Here is a 22831-nt window from a genome sequence, read left to right as displayed (position 1 = left end):
AATTCCTTCATTACTTACTAAAAATGGATATATTTGAATTAAAAAGGGTGTTCCTAATATTACATCATGATGTATATTCTTTACAATTATGAAATTATGTCTAATACAATATTCATTGTTACATATTGATCCTTTTGTAAATTTATAAGTTACTTTTAAATCTTCGCCATTTGCTGCCATTAGTTTTTCTTTTGTTCTTTCACAATATTTAGTTGGAATTATTCCTTCTTTAATACAACTTGTGTCAGCTCCACTATCTATTAGAGCTACAAATGTTTCTTTGAAGTCTTCTACTGTAATTGTTACTAAAGCGAACCATTTTTGAAATGTTATTCTTTCAATAGTATTCAAATATTGAGATTCTTCTACTAATTTTTCTGATATTAATATTTCTTCTGTTTTAGAATTAGAAGTTAAGGGCTGATTATTTATTAATTCCAATTTTGATTCTATCTCTAAATCTTTTAATTTTAATTCTATGATTTCTTGTTGTAATTGTTTTACTTGTATTTTGAGATTATTAATTTCTGATTGAAGGTCTTTAGTAGTTTCTTTTTTCATTATATTAATGTTTGGATATTTATCTATTAATTTTGATATACTAAAAGGTTCTATTATTTTCGGCATTTTATCTTCTTGAATAATTAAACTTTTTAGTCTTTCTAAATATTCTTTTTTGGCTATTGGATCATCAATTTTTTCTATTATATCTAATAAAAATTCTTTATCTTCTTTTTTAGTTATTACATTTATATATTTTGGAGTGCAATTGCAATTTTCTTCACTTTCTGAATTAGAAATATCATTGTAATAATCATCTTCTGTACTTTGTTCTTTTTCATTTATTAATAAGTTTAATAGTTTATTTTTAATTTCTTCTTCGTTAGAGCAAATTTCTGTAATTTTTTCTTTTAATCTACATTTGTTTGCTTTATGTCCTATTTTTTCACATTTATAACAAACTATTTTCTTTTTAATAAATCTTCTTTTTGTAGTTGGTTCATTTTCCTTAGGTTTTATATATCTTGGTTTCTTAGAATATTTTTTAATTTTCTTTTTGTATGCTGATGGTGATTTGATTCTTTTGATTCCAAATGCATCACAGAATGATCCTACTTCTTTTGTTTTAGATCCATATTTTATTTGTAATCTTAATTCTGAACATAATATTAATCCTTCTTTTTTCACAAAAGCAAATAATTGTCCAAAAGTAATATTTTCAAATGAAATTACATCTGTTCCCATTTCTTTTTGTAAATTATCCATTATTCTTTGTGAAAATAAACTTGGTAATCCAGTTATGAATCTTTCTTTCCAAAATGAAGCATTACAATCTGGTCTTCTTAATACATTTGTTAAAAACATATCTTTATACCATCTAAAATCTGATAATGTTGGACATCTTAAATTTGTTAAAAATGTTTTATTAGAATTTAATTCTTCTTTTGGATTTCCTATAAAATACATAACTATTGTTACAATTAGAAATTCTGCAGCATCTGATTGTATTTGAATATTTCCTTGATCATCTTCTAATTCTTGTGTATGATCTAATATTGATAATTTATCTTGTAATGTTAAAGCATTATCCCACCAATTCTTTAATTGTCCAGTAAATCCTGAAACTAATAATGTTGCAATATTTCTTTCTTGAATATTTTTTATTTTATAAGCTAATCTTGCCATTCCCATTTCTTGCAAATTATTTAATACTTCATATTCAGCTTTGCCATCTATGTTCCATTCATATATTGAATCTCCATCATATTTAGTTGTTCTAAATTTTGATCTTTCTTCATATTGAATATCTGGAGGACTTGGTCTAGGATAATAATTTTTTGAACTTACCATTTTCCAATTTTTATTATTACTATAGTTCTTTCTTTTTATTCTATTTATTTGATTATTTTCTTCTTCAAATTGATTTTCTATTGGTAAAAGTATATTTTCTTCTATATCTGAATTTATTGATTCTTCTGATAAATCTTCTAATTCTTCAGTAGAGTTTTCTTCTATTATTTGGTCTAATGTGTTTATTTTGGGTGTTGATGGTTTTGAATCTGTAGTTAGATTTTGTAAGGCATTAGATATTTTATTTAATAAATTATCTGTATTACTTATCTTTTGATTACTAATACTTTGTACTAAATCTTGTTCTTTTTCTCTTGTCAGACTTCTAGGTTGAAAATGAGGTGCTGATATATCATTTGGGAATTTTAAATCTGGTTTCTTTAGTGTATCAATTTTTGTATTTAATACTTCCATATGTTGAGATATTGTATGAAGAATTTGATTTGTATAATTATTTTGTTGATAAACTTTTTTAAGATCTTCTAGATTTATTGAATTATTTGTACTTGATTCTGCTTCTCTTCCCTTTTTAAAAGGTGAGGCTATTACTTCTCCTTTTCCTATATTAATTTTTACTTCTTGTAATGGAGGGTGTATTGAAGTTAAGATTTGATCGTCTTTTAATTTCCATTTTTTATATAAATTAGTTTGAACATTTATTTGTGGAGTATTATAAACATCATTTATTCCTATTTTTGAAATATAAAATGATAACCAGGTAAAGAAAGGAAAATCAAACTTTTGTTTTTCTAATTCATTTTTCCATTCTAAAATTAATTTTTCTTTATATATTGATTCTAGTTGAAAAAACCAAATTCTTTTTTCTGTGTTTTCTTCATCATCAAAATCTTCTTGTAAATATTTATGATTTATTTTATATGGTCTATTTATAACATTTATTTCACCTTGCATTTGAGAATGTGTTGGGGAATTTTGATTTACAACTTCTGGAATAGGAGTTTTATATTTAAAATTTGATGTATTTTCCATAGGGAAATTAATTTCAGTTGACTCATAATTTGAACGTCTAGCTGGTAACCATGAATAAGATGATTCTGGTCTTTCTCTTAGTGATGAAAATCTTATTAAAGTACTTCCATCTTCTTTTTCTATAATATCTTCTGCAGTAGTCTGTTCTATATTTCTTGCTACTTGTGGATTTTTAATTTCAAATTCACTTGGTATTGTTATTTCATTCCATTTTAGTCTTTTTGGAATATATGTTGTAGGTTTATCTGCATCTACTTGTAATAAAGTTGTTTCATCTTTTAGAGTTGGAGTCATTATAAATTTTGGATTTAAATGTGAAGACAAAGGTCTGTAATATATTCTGTATATTATTGCAAAATTTTTTGTATGTTTTTCAAATTCATTTCCTTGTAGATGAATATCTAAAATAACTGAATTTAGAATATGAGGGTCTGTTAGATCTATTGAAAAATTTGGAGCACAGTTAAAATACATTGGTCCATTACATACATTTGTTTGAATCATAGAAAGTAAAGAAGTTTTATATCTTTTGAGTCTAGTGTCTCTTAAAGCTAAATATATTGGAGCATCTACTCCTAGATGGAATAAGGGCTTTACAGCAATTTGTATTAATCCAATATGAATATATCGATATCCTTTACTTAAATATTTTTGAATTGTACTATGATTTAGTAATTGTATGGTTTGATATTCTTCTTGAATAGATATTGTTTCTTCATGGGTTTTAACTGATAAAGCTGTTTTGAAATCTAAAGGGCCAATTCTATAAATGTGTTCAATTTTTTCTTCTGGGATTGTCCAATCTGAATTGTTTATAGGCATATGATATTCATGACTTTGTACTACATTATCTTGCTTTGAATTAGATCCTATTTTTAATTGTCTAAGAAATGCAGCCATGTTTAATATTTAATTAAATTTTACTTAGACGGGAACAACCGAGCCTATGCCTGGAACATCCTATCCTGGACTTACCAACGGTCTGACAAAGCATCAAATCTTACCAACGTTTTCAGTAAAGTTTAATAAAATATGTAACATAAATGCATGAAATAGCCAAGTTAAAATAGAAACGTAATTCAAATAATGTAAATGTAAATGCAAAGTTTAAATATGCGTATGAAATATAAACAACGGTGTGGCTCTGATACCACTTCTACCCAGGACTTTGCAATTAATCATATATGTTAACTAAAAGCAAATATTGTAGGGACTTAGAATGTAATTAATGAAATTTACTTGACTTTTGAGAGTGCACAATCGGCGAAAAAACCATCAGAAGCAAAGTTAGAAAAACTCATTGTAATCACTACTCCTACATATTTCCATACATAGTCAAAGCCTTGTATTAAATATTCAAACCTCTTGTATCATTTTGTCAAACAAGTTTGGCAAGTTTCCATTGTTGAATTCAAGCTTCCGATTGTGCACTCTCAAAAGTCAAGTAAGTTTCATTAATTACATTCTAAGTCCCTACAATATTTGCTTTTAGTTAACATATATGATTAATTGCAAAGTCCTGGGTAGAAGTGGTATCAGAGCCACACCGTTGTTTATATTTCATACGCATATTTAAACTTTGCATTTACATTTACTTTATTTGAATTACGTTTCTATTTTAACTTGGCTATTTCATGCATTTATGTTACATATTTTATTAAACTTTACTGAAAACGTTGGTAAGACTTGATGCTTTGTCAGACCGTTGGTAAGTCCAGGATAGGATGTTCCAGGCATAGGCTCGGTTGTTCCCGTTTAAGTAAAATTTAATTAAATATTAAACATGGCTGCATTTCTTAGACAATTAAAAATAGGATCTAATTCAAAGCAAGATAATGTAGTACAAAGTCATGAATATCATATGCCTATAAACAATTCAGATTGGACAATCCCAGAAGAAAAAATTGAACACATTTATAGAATTGGCCCTTTAGATTTCAAAACAGCTTTATCAGTTAAAACCCATGAAGAAACAATATCTATTCAAGAAGAATATCAAACCATACAATTACTAAATCATAGTACAATTCAAAAATATTTAAGTAAAGGATATCGATATATTCATATTGGATTAATACAAATTGCTGTAAAGCCCTTATTCCATCTAGGAGTAGATGCTCCAATATATTTAGCTTTAAGAGACACTAGACTCAAAAGATATAAAACTTCTTTACTTTCTATGATTCAAACAAATGTATGTAATGGACCAATATATTTTAACTGTGCTCCAAATTTTTCAATAGATCTAACAGACCCTCATATTCTAAATTCAGTTATTTTAGATATTCATCTACAAGGAAATGAATTTGAAAAACATACAAAAAATTTTGCAATAATATACAGAATATATTACAGACCTTTGTCTTCACATTTAAATCCAAAATTTATAATGACTCCAACTCTAAAAGATGAAACAACTTTATTACAAGTAGATGCAGATAAACCTACAACATATATTCCAAAAAGACTAAAATGGAATGAAATAACAATACCAAGTGAATTTGAAATTAAAAATCCACAAGTAGCAAGAAATATAGAACAGACTACTGCAGAAGATATTATAGAAAAAGATGGAAGTACTTTAATAAGATTTTCATCACTAAGAGAAAGACCAGAATCATCTTATTCATGGTTACCAGCTAGACGTTCAAATTATGAGTCAACTGAAATTAATTTCCCTATGGAAAATACATCAAATTTTAAATATAAAACTCCTATTCCAGAAGTTGTAAATCAAAATTCCCCAACACATTCTCAAATGCAAGGTGAAATAAATGTTATAAATAGACCATATAAAATAAATCATAAATATTTACAAGAAGATTTTGATGATGAAGAAAACAGAGAAAAAAGAATTTGGTTTTTTCAACTAGAATCAATATATAAAGAAAAATTAATTTTAGAATGGAAAAATGAATTAGAAAAACAAAAGTTTGATTTTCCTTTCTTTACCTGGTTATCATTTTATATTTCAAAAATAGGAATAAATGATGTTTATAATACTCCACAAATAAATGTTCAAACTAATTTATATAAAAAATGGAAATTAAAAGACGATCAAATCTTAACTTCAATACACCTTCCATTACAAGAAGTAAAAATTAATATAGGAAAAGGAGAAGTAATAGCCTCACCTTTTAAAAAGGGAAGAGAAGCAGAATCAAGTACAAATAATTCAATAAATCTAGAAGATCTTAAAAAAGTTTATCAACAAAATAATTATACAAATCAAATTCTTCATACAATATCTCAACATATGGAAGTATTAAATACAAAAATTGATACACTAAAGAAACCAGACTTAAAATTCCCAAATGATATATCAGCACCTCATTTTCAACCTAGAAGTCTGACAAGAGAAAAAGAACAAGATTTAGTACAAAGTATTAGTAATCAAAAGATAAGTAATACAGATAATTTATTAAATAAAATATCTAATGCCTTACAAAATCTAACTACAGATTCAAAACCATCAACACCCAAAATAAACACATTAGACCAAATAATAGAAGAAAACTCTACTGAAGAATTAGAAGATTTATCAGAAGAATCAATAAATTCAGATATAGAAGAAAATATACTATTACCAATAGAAAATCAATTTGAAGAAGAAAATAATCAAATAAATAGAATAAAAAGAAAGAACTATAGTAATAATAAAAATTGGAAAATGGTAAGTTCAAAAAATTATTATCCTAGACCAAGTCCTCCAGATATTCAATATGAAGAAAGATCAAAATTTAGAACAACTAAATATGATGGAGATTCAATATATGAATGGAACATAGATGGCAAAGCTGAATATGAAGTATTAAATAATTTGCAAGAAATGGGAATGGCAAGATTAGCTTATAAAATAAAAAATATTCAAGAAAGAAATATTGCAACATTATTAGTTTCAGGATTTACTGGACAATTAAAGAATTGGTGGGATAATGCTTTAACATTACAAGATAAATTATCAATATTAGATCATACACAAGAATTAGAAGATGATCAAGGAAATATTCAAATACAATCAGATGCTGCAGAATTTCTAATTGTAACAATAGTTATGTATTTCATAGGAAATCCAAAAGAAGAATTAAATTCTAATAAAACATTTTTAACAAATTTAAGATGTCCAACATTATCAGATTTTAGATGGTACAAAGATATGTTTTTAACAAATGTATTAAGAAGACCAGATTGTAATGCTTCATTTTGGAAAGAAAGATTCATAACTGGATTACCAAGTTTATTTTCACAAAGAATAATGGATAATTTACAAAAAGAAATGGGAACAGATGTAATTTCATTTGAAAATATTACTTTTGGACAATTATTTGCTTTTGTGAAAAAAGAAGGATTAATATTATGTTCAGAATTAAGATTACAAATAAAATATGGATCTAAAACAAAAGAAGTAGGATCATTCTGTGATGCATTTGGAATCAAAAGAATCAAATCACCATCAGCATACAAAAAGAAAATTAAAAAATATTCTAAGAAACCAAGATATATAAAACCTAAGGAAAATGAACCAACTACAAAAAGAAGATTTATTAAAAAGAAAATAGTTTGTTATAAATGTGGAAAAATAGGACATAAAGCAAACAAATGTAGATTAAAAGAAAAAATTACAGAAATTTGCTCTAACGAAGAAGAAATTAAAAATAAACTATTAAACTTATTAATAAATGAAAAAGAACAAAGTACAGAAGATGATTATTACAATGATATTTCTAATTCAGAAAGTGAAGAAAATTGCAATTGTACTCCAAAATATATAAATGTAATAACTAAAAAAGAAGATAAAGAATTTTTATTAGATATAATAGAAAAAATTGATGATCCAATAGCAAAAAAAAAGAATATTTAGAAAGACTAAAAAGTTTAATTATTCAAGAAGATAAAATGCCGAAAATAATAGAACCTTTTAGTATATCAAAATTAATAGATAAATATCCAAACATTAATATAATGAAAAAAGAAACTACTAAAGACCTTCAATCAGAAATTAATAATCTCAAAATACAAGTAAAACAATTACAACAAGAAATCATAGAATTAAAATTAAAAGATTTAGAGATAGAATCAAAATTGGAATTAATAAATAATCAGCCCTCAACTTCTAATTCTAAAACAGAAGAAATATTAATATCAGAAAAATTAGTAGAAGAATCTCAATATTTGAATACTATTGAAAGAATAACATTTCAAAAATGGTTCGCTTTAGTAACAATTACAGTAGAAGACTTCAAAGAAACATTTGTAGCTCTAATAGATAGTGGAGCTGACACAAGTTGTATTAAAGAAGGAATAATTCCAACTAAATATTGTGAAAGAACAAAAGAAAAACTAATGGCAGCAAATGGCGAAGATTTAAAAGTAACTTATAAATTTACAAAAGGATCAATATGTAACAATGAATATTGTATTAGACATAATTTCATAATTGTAAAGAATATACATCATGATGTAATATTAGGAACACCCTTTTTAATTCAAATATATCCATTTTTAGTAAGTAATGAAGGAATTTCAGTAAATATAATGGAAAAAATTGTTATCTTTAAATTCTTAACTCCAATTAAACAAAAGGAATTACATACATTACAAACATCTTCAATATATAAAACAATAAACAGTATTACCAAAGTACAACAACAAATAAGCTATATTAAAGAAGAAAAATCTTATCTAAAAATTGAAGAACAATTAAATGATATCAAAATACAAAAAAGAATATCCGAATTAGAAAAATTATTACAAAAAGAAATTTGTGCAGATATTCCTAATGCTTTTTGGGATAGAAAGCAACATATGATAGAATTACCTTATGAAAAAGACTTTGATGAAAAGAACATTCCAACAAAAGCTAGACCAATACAAATGAATTCTGAACTACTAGAATTTTGTAAAAAAGAAATAAAAATATTACTAGATAAAGGATTAATAACCCCTTCAAAATCACCTTGGAGCTGTGCTGCATTTTATGTAATGAATCAAGCTGAAAAAGAACGAGGAGTTCCAAGATTAGTAATAAATTATAAACCTTTAAATAAAGTTTTACAATGGATTAGATATCCTATTCCAAATAAAAAAGATTTGCTTAATAGATTATTTAATGCAAAAATATTCTCAAAATTTGATATGAAATCAGGATATTGGCAAATATTAATAGATCCAAAAGATAGATACAAAACAGCATTTACAACACCTTTTGGACATTATGAATGGAAAGTTATGCCATTTGGATTAAAAAATGCACCATCAGAATTTCAAAATATAATGAATGATATTTTCAATCCTTACAGTTCATTCAGTATAGTCTATATAGATGATGTATTAATATTTTCAGAATCATTAGAACAACATTTTAAACATTTAAGTATATTTCTAAAAATAGTTAAGAAAAATGGACTAGTTGTTTCTGCTCCAAAAATGAAATTATTTCAAACAAAAATAAGATTTTTAGGACATAATATATATCAAGGAACAATAAAACCAATTAATAGAGCTTTAGAATTTGCTACTAAATTTCCAGATGAGATCAAAGATAAAAATCAATTACAAAGATTTTTAGGATGTTTAAATTACATAGCAGATTTCTTTCCTAAATTAAGACAAGAATGTTCTATATTATTTAATAGATTAAAGAAAAATCCAAAACCTTGGACAGAAGAACATACTCAAAAAATAAAGTATTTAAAAATAAAAATAGAATCATTACCATGTTTATGCCTACCTCATCCTAAAGCATTCATGATAGTTGAAACAGATGCATCAGAATTAGGATATGGTGGAATATTAAAACAAAGAATGGATAATTCAAAAGAAGAATTAGTTAGATTTCATTCAGGAACATGGTCTGACCCTCAAAAGAATTATTCAACTATTAAAAAAGAAATTTTATCCATAGTTTTGTGTATATCCAAATTTCAAGATGATTTGTATAACAAGAAATTTTTAATTAGAATAGATTGTAAATCTGCAAAAGAGATTCTACAAAAAGATGTTCAAAATATAGTTTCAAAACAAATATTTGCAAGATGGCAAGCAATTTTATCTGTATTTGATTTTGAGATTGAATTTATCAAAGGCGAAAATAATTCTTTACCAGATTTTCTAACCAGAGAATTTCTACAAGGACATGGATCCAGCAACGATGGCAAATGCTCGTGAATATGCAAATTATTTGAGAACTCAACGAGATTCTCCCAGCCTTCAAAATAAAGAAAAATCGATTCAATCCAGAGGATATGTCTATTCCATTCAGACTCCAAATGGAAGACAATTTATTCCCTCTTACCAAATTCCTAAATACGATGAAATTTATATTCACCAAAGTCCCTATGCAACCATTACTCCAAAAGAAAGAGCCTTTCTTATACAAAGACAAATTCAGAAAAACACTATCAGACTTCTTACCCATCAGAGATTAAGCAGAAGTGGAGATTTTCTTCACAATCAATATATTCAACATTACCAAGAACAAAACAGACAATTAGCTGACCAACTTAAAGATGTTGTTTTTTTAATTTTGCAGGAAGATGGATTCAAAAGCAGGAAGTTCCAGACCAAAGACTCCTCAAGATTATGAGATGAGTCTAACTCCTGTTACTCAAAATAGATTTCAATTATTATCAGATTTTCCAGCATTGACTTATAGTCAGGCTGCTACTCCAATTATTTCTCCAAATAGACCCATTCAACAACTAGCAAAATCCCCAGAAAAATCTCAAGGAAATACTTATTTCACAAAGCCATTTACTCAACATATTACTTTAACCAGATTCCAAGAAATACCCATATACTCTACTCTTCATCAAGTTACTCAAAGGATCTTTCCTCCAAAATGCTATTGGCAACCAGATGACCCTTCAAAAAATCTAGATTATTATGAATTAATCCTTACAGATACTCAATCTGTAGAGATTTACCCAATTCCAGATAAAAAGAATCCCAACATTATTAGCCATTCTAAGTGTATTATAAAGAAAGTTTGTTCTCCTAATGAATGGACTTCTCTTTATTCCAAAAAATCCTTTTCAGTAAACTTTATTCCAGATGGATTTACATATCAAGATTACAAAATGGCATGGTATCGTGCTTTCCTTTTTAGACCATTCAACCATTCCTGGTTCTTCACATTCAAAGACAGTTGCAGTAAAGAATTCCCAATTTGGTTCAATCACTGGTGGAAATGGTTTGGACCCCAACCAGAAATTCTACCTCCAAATGTTCTCATGGGATTTCAAACATATCTAAAAAGAGCAAAGGGGGAAGAGTATACAAGACCAATTTTATACCACATGGAATTCAAAGTGCCATGGATATTTTGCTGGAGTTTCAAAATTCATCAAGAACTGGAAAAACCTCTGCCAATGTCATTGGTAAGAGAATTCAAAGTAAAATGGTGGACTGGATTCAATCAAGAATTTAGCGATCAAACTAATGTGATCAGATTCCTGACCACTGGAGACAAATTAAAGTGGACAGCTACTACCACTACTCAAAAGGAGACAAGACAGTCAACAATCATTCCAACCACTACACCAACTCCACTCACTCCAAAAAGAGACAAAGAAAAGGTGACGGAAATGGCATCCGAAGAAACAGCCAGTAACTTTTTAATAAAGCAAATCATGCAGAATCCCGAGATGCTGAAAGAATATCTGAATTATTTACAAAAGCCAAAAGAAGAAGACAAAATAGAGGAGCCAGCAGGATCATCAGAATCTACTTTTGATCCTTTTGATGATCCCATCGGTGGACAAAATCCAAACGACTTTTGAAAAAGAATGTCGGCCACAACAAATGAAAGCAAAATTGAAATTCAAATGAAGATGAAATGAAGAACCGAGCCTCTATAAATAGATTCAAGATTCAGAAGACAGGCATCGGCGAAAAAACCATCAAGAGCAAAGTTAGAAAAACTCATTGTAATCACTACTCCTACATATTTCCATACATAGTCAAAGCCTTGTATTAAATATTCAAACCTCTTGTATCATTTTGTCAAACAAGTTTGACAAGTTTCCATTGTTGAATTCAAGCTTCCGATTGTGCACTCTCAAAAGTCAAGTAAGTTTCATTAATTACATTCTAAGTCCCTACAATATTTGCTTTTAGTTAACATATATGATTAATTGCAAAGTCCTGGGTAGAAGTGGGATTTCAAACATATCTAAAAAGAGCAAAGGGGGAAGAGTATACAAGACCAATTTTATTCCACATGGAATTCAAAGTACCATGGATATTTTGCTGGAGTTTCAAAATTCATCAAGAACTGGAAAAACCTCTGCCAATGTCATTGGTAAGAGAATTCAAAATAAAATGGTGGACTGGATTCAATCAAGAATTTGGAGATCAAACTAATGTGATCAGATTCCTGACCACTGGAGATAAATTAAAGTGGACAGCTACTACCACTACTCAAAAGGAGACGAGACAGTCAACAATCATTCCAACCACTACACCAACTCCACTCACTCCAAAAAGAGACAAAGAAAAAGTGACGGAAATGGCATCCGAAGAAACAGCCAGTAACTTTTTAATAAAGCAAATCATGCAGAATCCCGAGATGCTGAAAGAATATCTGAATTATTTACAAAAGCCAAAAGAAGAAGACAAAATAGAGGAGCCAGCAGGATCATCAGAATCTACTTTTGATCCTTTTGATGATCCCATCGGTGGACAAAATCCAAACGACTTTTGAAAAAGAATGTCGGCCACAACAAATGAAAGCAAAATTGAAATTTAAATGAAGATGAAATGCAGAACCGAGCCTCTATAAATAGATTCAAGATTTAGAAGACAGGCATCGGCGGAAAAAACCATCAGAGCAAAGTTAGAAAAACTCATTGTAATCACTACTCCCACATATTTCCATAAATAGTCAAAGCCTTGTACTAAATGTTACAGTAAATGTGTATTTCCAAAACAACTCCAAAAATACCATATCCAAACATTATATAAAAAATAACTACATATGTATATTTCAATTATGTATATTATATATATATATTATATTAATATAAATTGAAATATACAAATTGAAAATTATATATATTATATATTATATAAATATTTATATAAATTAATATTATACATAATATATTATACATAATATGTAATATTGTATACATAAATGGGTAAATATTTATACATAAAATATTATGTACATTATATTATAATATATACATTATTAATGTATAATATTATTATGTACATTATTGTGTATAATAATGTCTAATAATGTTAGGTATAATATAAAATATACATAATATGTAATAATGTAATAATGTATATTATGTATAATATATTATATATATACAATATTATGTATATTATACAAATTGAAAATTATATATTATATATTATATGAATATTTATATAATGAAATATACAATAAATATTACAAATTGAAATATTATATAAACACCATATTTATAATATTATAATATTTATAATTAATATTAATGTATATTATATATATTAAATATTTATATATTTATTTTTACATATTATAAATATTTTATTTTGCTTAAAAATATTTTTACATATTTATATGAATATTATATATTATATAAATTATATATAATATAATATATATTATACATTTATATAAATGTACATTTATGCATAATATATATATTAATGTATATTTATAATATACATTTATATTATGTATTATACATAATATAATACATTTATAATACATTTATATTAATATATATAATATTAATTTTACATTTATACATAATATTAATATATTTATACATTTATATAATATTCATTTGTAATTTATACATTTATAATAATATACACTTTTACATTTATAAATATATTTATAATATGTATTATATGGAATATAATACATTTATATATTTTTATATAAATACATAAATATATTTATTTATAAATATTTATAAATGTATATTTATATAAAAATATATAATATATAATTTATAATTTATACATTTATACATTTATGTAATATTCATTTATAATTTATAAATTTACAATAATATACACTTATATATTTATAAATATATTTATATTATGTATTATATATAATATAATATATTTATAATATATTTTTATATAAATATATTTATTTATAAATATTTATAAATGTATTATAAATCCATAAATGTATATTTATATAAAAATATATAATTTATAATTTATAATTTATACATTTATATCATATTCATTTATAATTTATACATTTATAATAATATACATTTAGACATTTATAAATATATTTATATTATGTATTATATATAATATAATACATTTATAATACATTTATATATTTTTTAGCGAATATATAAATATATTTATTTATAAATATTTATAAATGCATAAATGTATGTAAAAATAAAATTATAAAAATACCCAAAAATATGTTTTAAAAATACCTCTAAAAATAATCCAAAAAACATCTACAGTAAAAGTTTTTCATATAGTTTTTAAAAAACAACTAATCCAAACGGACTTGTATTTCAAAAACGAAATGCTACAGTGCTGTTTTTGAAAAACAATCCCAAAAACAGCTAATCAAAACGGAGCCTTAGAGGAGCCAACGGTTCCCAATTAAACATTCAATTCAAACTTTCAAACGTTCAAGTCCAATTCTCTTCTGTATCCATTAAAGAAACTTTCCTCTTAGTTAAAGACCTAACCAACAATATTATTCTTAGAACAACTTTTGTAACCAAACGTATTCCATATTTGACCACTGATCATGGGATTATACCCCAAAAATACGGTCAAGATGCTCTCTTATCATTTTTCAGAAAAACAGTTCAGAAAACACTAAACTACCTGTCACTCAAACATAACCAAATCAATTTCCTAAAAGAGGAAATTATTACAAAAGGATAGATGAGCAGCTTAAGAGGTCAGATATTTAGCAAAAAATCCAGAAGTTGCAAACAAAAATCCAAGGGAAAGTTTGTGCAGAAATACCAACTGCATTTTGGGCAAGAAAACAACATACTGTACACCTTCGTTATGAACCTGACTTTGAAGAAAAAAATATTCCAACAAAAGCCAGGCCTATACAGATGAATCAAGAACTGCTCTAACATTGTCAAAAGGAGATTAATGATCTTTCAAAAAGCATTATTAGTCCAAGTCAATTTCCATGGAACTGTCCAGCATTCTATGTCAACAAACAATCAGAAATTAAAAGAGGAGTTCCTAGGCTTGTAATCAATTACGAAGCCCTGAATAAAGCTCTTCGATGGATCAGATATCCCATACCAAACAAGAAGGATCTACTTTAGTAATTTTATTCTGCCAAAATATTCTCAAAGTTTGATATGAAGTCAGGATTTTGGCAAATTCAGATTCATATCTCAGACAGATACAAAACAGCATTCACTGTGCCATTTGGACATTACGAATGGAACGTGATGCCATTTGGACTTAAAAATGCTCCCTCTGAATTCCAAAGGATTATGAATGAAATATTCAGTCCTTATTCCTCTTTCATCATCGTGTATATTAATGATGTTCTAGTATTCTCAGAAAATATTGAACAACATTTTAAACATTTAAATACTTTCCTTTATATTACCCAGAAAAATGGTCTGGTTGTCTCTCAAAAGAAAATCAGCCTTTTTCAAACTAAAATCAGATTTCTTGGACATCATATTCATCAAGAAACCATCACTCCTATAAATAGATCAATCTAATTTGCTGACAAATTCCCTGACCAAATTCTTGACAAACAACAGCTTCAGAGATTTTTAGGATGTTTAAACTATGTCTCAGATTTCATTCCAAACCTTAGTAATCTGGCCAAACCTTTATATGACAGATTAAAAATCACTCCACCTTTATGGACAGATATACATACAGAAGCAGTTAGAAAAATCAAAACTGAGGTCAAAGCCATCCCTTGTCTTGTTCTTTCGGACCCGACAGCTCAAAATGTTGTGGAAACGGATGCTTCTGATCTAGGCTATGGTGGTATTTTTAAACAAACAAAAAATAGTAAAGAGCAATTCTCAACAAACATTGGAACAATTCTCAACAAAACTATTCTACTATCAAAAAAGAGATTTTAGCAATAGTTTTATATATTACAAAATTTCAAGCTGAACTACTAAACCAGAAGTTTTTATTTCGGGTTGATTGTAAATCAGCTAAAGATGTTTTACAAAAAGATGTTAAAAATCTTGCCTCTAAACAAATATTTGCAAGATGACAAACAATTTTATCAATCTTTGATTTTGACATTGAATACATTAAAGGGTCTTCAAATTCTATTCCTGATTACTTAACTCGTGAATTCTTGCAGGGAAGATAAGATGCCCAAGAAAAAGAAACAACAGGAGAAATCTTCTAACAAACCAAATCCTTTTTCTCAGACAACAAAATAGGACTCTTCGAGTTCTTCTGGCTCATCCCAAACAGAAAAGAGGTTATCCTCTTCTTTAACACCAAACAGATTTCAAACTCTTTCCTCACCCAAACCAATGTCCATAGCCACTCCAAAAACATGGGCTGATATAGCCGAAAAAGAAGATGAAAAACAATTATACTTTGAACGCCTCAAATAATGGGTTGAATCACATGGATACCAGCCTGAACTACCAGAATACCCAATTTGGGATACACCAAGCCATATTAAATTGGTTTTGGATCAAAAAACTAAGCCCAAACCTATAGAACAAATTACCAAACCTATTACTATTCAAACATCTAAGACCTTGGCCAACTATGAATCAAAACCAAACAAAATGTCCTGCCCTTATGTCAAGAACAGTACCCACATTCCTGTAGTTTAAACTGAACTAGATTATTGGCATGAAAATTCAAACACATTAGCCCAAGTTATTCTTCCAAACACTTACAATTTTATACCTCAAACTCTCACCAAGACGCTTGAATATTACAAGCTCATTCTTACAGATTCAAAATCTTTGATTCTTAAACCTCATGAAACAGAGTTAAGAGACAAGGATGGAAACCCTACTGGAAAATATATTAATTCTCATTCCAGTGCTCAAATTCTAAAGGTTATTAAACCATCAGAATGGGGTACTAACCTAAGCAAACCCAAACCTTTTACTACCTCTTTCAATCCCCTAGGATATACTTATTGGGATTATAGAGTAGTTTGGTTTTATGCATTCACCTTTCAGAATGAACTGAACCAACATTCTTATCTTTTCTATTTTTTGAAAACAAACAAATATAATTTTTCAGCATGGTGGAAAGCACTTGGACCAAATCTGGAAATCCTTCCTTCAGATATCCAATAAAGCTACAAACAATTCAAAGAAAGGTTTGAACCCCCAGACAAATACATACCAATCAGCTTACACTTCTTTTCCATATTTTCAGTAGCATGGGTCTACCAGTGGAAATATGAATATCTCCAACAAACACAGCTCCAGCCATTATTAATCCAACAAGGATATTCAAAATGGTGGTCAACATTCAATAGAAATTTCATTCAACCAGCAAAAATTCAGGCATGATTCCAGAAGAATCCACGCTCAATCAAAGTTGGAGATAGTCAAACAAGTCAGTTTTTACAACAAAAGTCTATTTCGGCAGCAAAACTGGCATCAATTACTGACAAGCAAGAGTATGTCAAATAACTTAAAGATATACTTCAACAACTGGATCAATCAAAAGATACTTCAAACGAAGAGAAGGCCTTTAGCTCTGGAATAAAACTTGATGACTATGAAGGCCCAGAAAATGAAGATGATTGCTATGGAATTTTTTCACAAATTCAATAAAAAACATTTTCTCACTGTAGCACCGGAAAACACTCCGGCAATTTACTGTGCAAACACGGCAACAAAAGACAAACGTCGCACTGTAGCAAACACTGTAGCGGTACTATAGCGACACTGTAGCAAACCACTGTAGCGGGTACTGTAGCACTACGGAAATTTTGCTATAAATACCCCTCAAACCCAACACATTCCACACACCATTCTCACACTATTTCTTCAAGTCCCATTCTCTCTCTAGCTTGAAGAAACTCTCATCCCTCTCTCTACAAACTAGTTTTTAGATTTTAGTTTAGAATCAAACAAAGGAGCAAGCCCTTGTGCGAGCTTCGTATCTGTAAACTTTCTTTTCTTTTACTTCTTGTATTCTAATTCAATCAAATGGTTGGCTGAGTCACCTACATTCATATTCATTTATTTGTTTTTATTTGTTTTGATTATACTAACAATCAATGGTCGGTTATACCGCCTAAACTAACATTCTAACTTGTCTTTAAATATTCTTTATATTCTGTTTATACATGGCTGGTTCAACCACCTATATTAACTAGTGGTAGTCCGGCTGCGACCCACTTCCTAACTTTTATGCTTTCCTCCTCTTAATTCTTTACTTGTTCCTAGTTTAAGGGGCTAACCCCTCGTCCCGTCTAGTATCAGAGCAAGCCTTCTTTAGTTGGACTAACCCCTCGTCCCTCGTCCCGTATGGTTTAAGGGGCTAACCCCTCCTCTTAATTCTTTACTTGTTCCTAGTTTAAGAGGCTCTGATACCAGACGGGACGAGGGGTTAGCCCCTTAAATCAGGAACAAGTAAAGAATTAAGAGGAGAAAAGTATAAAAGCTAGGAAGTGGGTCGCAGCCGGATTGCCACTAGTTAGTATAGGCGATTGAACCAGTCATGTATAAACAGAATGTAAATAAAATGTAAGAACAAGTTAGAGTGTTAGATCAGGCGGTATAACCAGCCATGTATAGTTAATATAATCAAAACAAATAAAAGAAGAATAAGTAAATGGATATAAGGCGGCTCAGCCGACCATTTGATTGAATATAAGAATACAAAAATAAAGAAAAGAGAACTTACAAGGATATGAAGCTCGCACAAAGGCTTGCTCCTTTGTTTGATCCTAAAAGTAGAATATAAAAACTAAGAACTTGTTTGTAGAGAGAGGGAGGAAGATTCTTCAAGCTTAGAGAGAGAAGTAGCTTTGAAGAATTGGTGTATGGAATGTGTTGGGTTTGAGGGGTATTTATAGCAAAATTTCCGTAGTGCTACAGTACCTGCTACAGTGTCGCTACAATACAGCTACAGTGCGACGTTTGTCTTTTGTTGCCGTGTTTGCACAGTAACTTGTCGGAGTGCTTTCCGGTGCTACAGTGAAAAAATATTTTTTATGAAATTTGTGAGAAAATTCCATAGCAATCATCTTCATTTTCTGGGCCTTCATACTCATAAAGTTTTATTCCAGAGCTAAAGGCCTTCTCTTCGTTTGGAGTATCTTTTGATTGATCCAGTTGTTGAAATATATCTTTAAGTTGTTTGACATACTCTTGCTTGTCAGTAATTGATGCCAGTTTTGCTGCCGAAATAGACTTTTGTTGTAAAAACTGATTTGTTTGACTATCTCCAAGTTTGATTGAGCGTGGATTCTTCTGGAACCATGCCTAGATAAGACCAATTTTATTCCATATGGAGTTCAAAGTTCCATGGATATTTTGCTGGCAATTTCAAAAGAAAAATCATTCAAAGCTGTCTGCCACTTCTCAACAAAAGCAAATGTAATTCAAATAAAGATGAAATGAAGATTGGAATGAAGACCCGAGCCTCTATAAATAGATTCAAAAAACAGAAGAAAGGCATCGGTGAAAAAACCCCATTAGCAATCTTAGAGAAAAATCCCTTGTACTACTTTCAATATTTCCTACCTACTCTCAACTACTCATATTAAGTTTTCAAAATCATTGTACAAGTTTGTCAAAGTTTGAATAAAGGATTCAAGAGCAAGACTTCCGTGTGCAACCCAAAACTTTCATTGTAAGTCCTTATAATTTCTGAATATTGCAAGTTTCAATCAATCACATGCAATCACACATAAACCTGGGTTAGAAGTGGTATCAGAGTCACACCCCTGTTTAAAAGTGCATACGCATATTTAAACTTTGCATTTACATTTACTTTATTTGAATTACGTTTCTATTTTGACTTGGCTATTTCATGCATTTATGTTACATATTTTATTAAACTTTTACTGAAAACGTTGGTAAGACTTGATGCCTTGTTAGACCGTTGGTAAGTCCAGGATAGGATGTTCCAGGCATAGTGCTCGGTTGTTCCCGTCTAAGTAAAAATTTAATTAAATATTAAGCATGGCTGCATTTCTTAGACAATTAAAAATAGGATCTAATTCAAAGCAAGATAATGTAGTACAAAGTCATGAATATCATATGCCTATAAACAATTCAGATTGGACAATCCCAGAAGAAAAAATTGATTGAAACTTGCAATATTCAGAAATTATAAGGACTTACAATGAAAGTTTTGAGTTGCACACGGAAGTCTTGCTCTTGAATCCTTTATTCAAACTTTGACAAACTTGTATAATGACTTTGAAAACTTAATATGAGTAGTTGAGAGTAGGTAGGAAATATTGAAAGTAGTACAAGGGATTTTTCTCTAAGATTGCTAATGGGGTTTTTTCACCGATGCCTTTCTTCTGTTTTTTGAATCTATTTATAGAGGCTCGGGTCTTCATTCCAATCTTCATTTCATCTTTATTTGAATTACATTTGCTTTTGTTGAGAAGTGGCCGACAGCTTTGAAGATTTGGAATTAAATCTGTAAGTCTACTCTAGCTTTGAAGACTTTGTTGTAGTAGGTACAAAAGTTGTTGGAGTAGAGGTTGGTTTAGTCCATTTGAGTTTATCTCCGGTAGTTAGAAATCTGATAACATTCACTTGATCTCCAAATTCTTGATTGAATCCTGTCCACCATTTAATTTTGAATTCTCTGACCAATGACATTGGAAGTGGTTTTTCTAATTCTTGATGAATCTTGAAACTCCAGCAAAATATCCACGGGACTTTGAACTCCATATGGAATAAAATTGGTCTTGTATATTCTTCCCCCTTTGCTCTTTTTAGATACGTTTGAAATCCCATAAGCACATTTGGAGGTAGTATCTCTGGTTGTGGTCCGAACCATTTCCACCAGTGATTAAACCAAATTGGAAATTCTCTGGTGCAATTTTCTTTGAACGTAAAGAACCATGAATGATTGAATGGTCTAAAAAGGAAAGCACGATACCATGCCATTTTGTAATCTTGATATGTGAATCCATCTGGAATGAACCTTACTGAAAAGGATTTTTTAGAATAAAGAGAAGTCCATTCATTAGGAGAACAAACTTTCTTTATTATGCATTTGGAGTGGCTGATTATATTTGGATTTTTTCTGTCTGGAATTGGGAATATTTCTACAGATTGAGTATCTGTAAGAATTAATTCATAGTAATCCAAATTTTTTGAGGGATCATCTGGTTGCCAAAAACACTTTTGAGGAAAGATTCTTTGGGTAATTTGATTGAGTGTAGAATACAAAGGTACTTCTTGGAATTTAGTTAAAGTGATATGTTGAGTAAATGGCTTGGTAAAATAGGTATTTTCATTGGATTTTTCTGGGGTCTTTGGAATTTGTTGAAGAGGTCTTTGAGAAGAAGTTGGAGTACAAGCAGCTTGACTATAAGTCAATGCTGGAAAATCTGATAAGAGTTGGAATCTGTTTTGAGTAACAGGAGTAAGACTCATCTCATAATCTTGAGGAGTCTTTGGCCTGGAATTTCCTGCTTTTGAATCCATAATCCTGCAATATTAATAAACAATATCTTTAAGTTGGTCAGATAGTTGTTTATTTTGCTGTTTGTGATACTGAATAAATTCCTCACTTCTCTCGATTCTTTTCATAACTTTGATTCGAATGGTATTTCTCTGAATCTCTCTTTGAATAAGAAAGGCTCTTTCTTGGGGAGTGATTGTAGCATAAGGGCTTTTTCGAATGTATATGGTATCATATTTAGGAATTTGATGAGCTGGAATACTTTCGTATATGAATGCATGTATTTAATTAAACTTGCAATAATCATAAAGAATAAGGACTTACAATGAAAGAATGGAGTTTGGAGTAGCACACGAAAGTCTTTGATGTTTGAAACTTGCTTTCTTAATCAAACTTTTGACAATATGGTACAATAGCTTTGAAAAACTAGTATGAGTAGGTGAGAGTGGGTATTGAAAGTTTTGAAAGGATTACATTTCAAAAATGGTTCGCTTTAGTAACTATCACAGTAGAAGATTTCAAAGAAACATTTGTAGCTCTAATAGACAGTGGAGCTGATACAAGTTGCATTAAAGAAGGGATAATCCCTACTAAATATTGCGAAAGAACAAATGAGAAACTAATGGCAGCAAATGGAGAAGATTTAAAAGTAAAATATAAATTTACAAAAGAATCAATATGTAATAATGAATATTGCATAAGACATAATTTTCTAATAGTAAACAATATAAGTCATGATGTAATATTAGGAACACCCTTTTTAATTCAAATATATCCATTCTTAGTTAATAATGAAGGAATTTCAGTAAATATTATGGGAAAAATTATTAATTTTAAATTCTTAACTCCAATAAAGCAAAAAGAACTACAAACATTACAAACGTCTTCAATATATAAAACAATAAATACAATTACCAAAGTACAACAGCAAATAAGCTATATAAAAGAAGAAAAATCTTATTTAAAAATTGAAGAACAATTAAATGATATTAAAATACAAAAAAGAATATTAGAAATAGAAGAATTATTACAAAAAGAAATTTGTGCAGATATTCCTAATGCTTTTTGGGATAGAAAACAATATATGATAGAATTACCTTATGAAAAAGACTTTGATGAAAAGAATATTCCAACAAAAGCTAGACCAATACAAATGAATTCTGAGTTATTAGAATTTTGTAAAAAAGAAATAAAAGTATTACTAGATAAAGGATTAATAACTCCCTCAAAATCACCTTGGAGCTGTGCTGCATTTTATGTAATGAATCAAGCTGAAAAAGAACGAGGAGTTCCAAGATTAGTAATAAATTATAAACCTTTAAATAAAGTTTTACAATGGATTAGATATCCTATTCCTAACAAAAAAGATTTACTTAATAGACTATTTAATGCAAAAATCTTTTCCAAATTT

The sequence above is a fragment of the Coffea eugenioides genome, chromosome 1 (assembly GCF_003713205.1).
Source record: "Coffea eugenioides isolate CCC68of chromosome 1, Ceug_1.0, whole genome shotgun sequence".
NCBI lineage: Eukaryota > Viridiplantae > Streptophyta > Magnoliopsida > Gentianales > Rubiaceae > Coffea > Coffea eugenioides.
Note: the sequence above shows the minus strand (reverse complement) of the source record.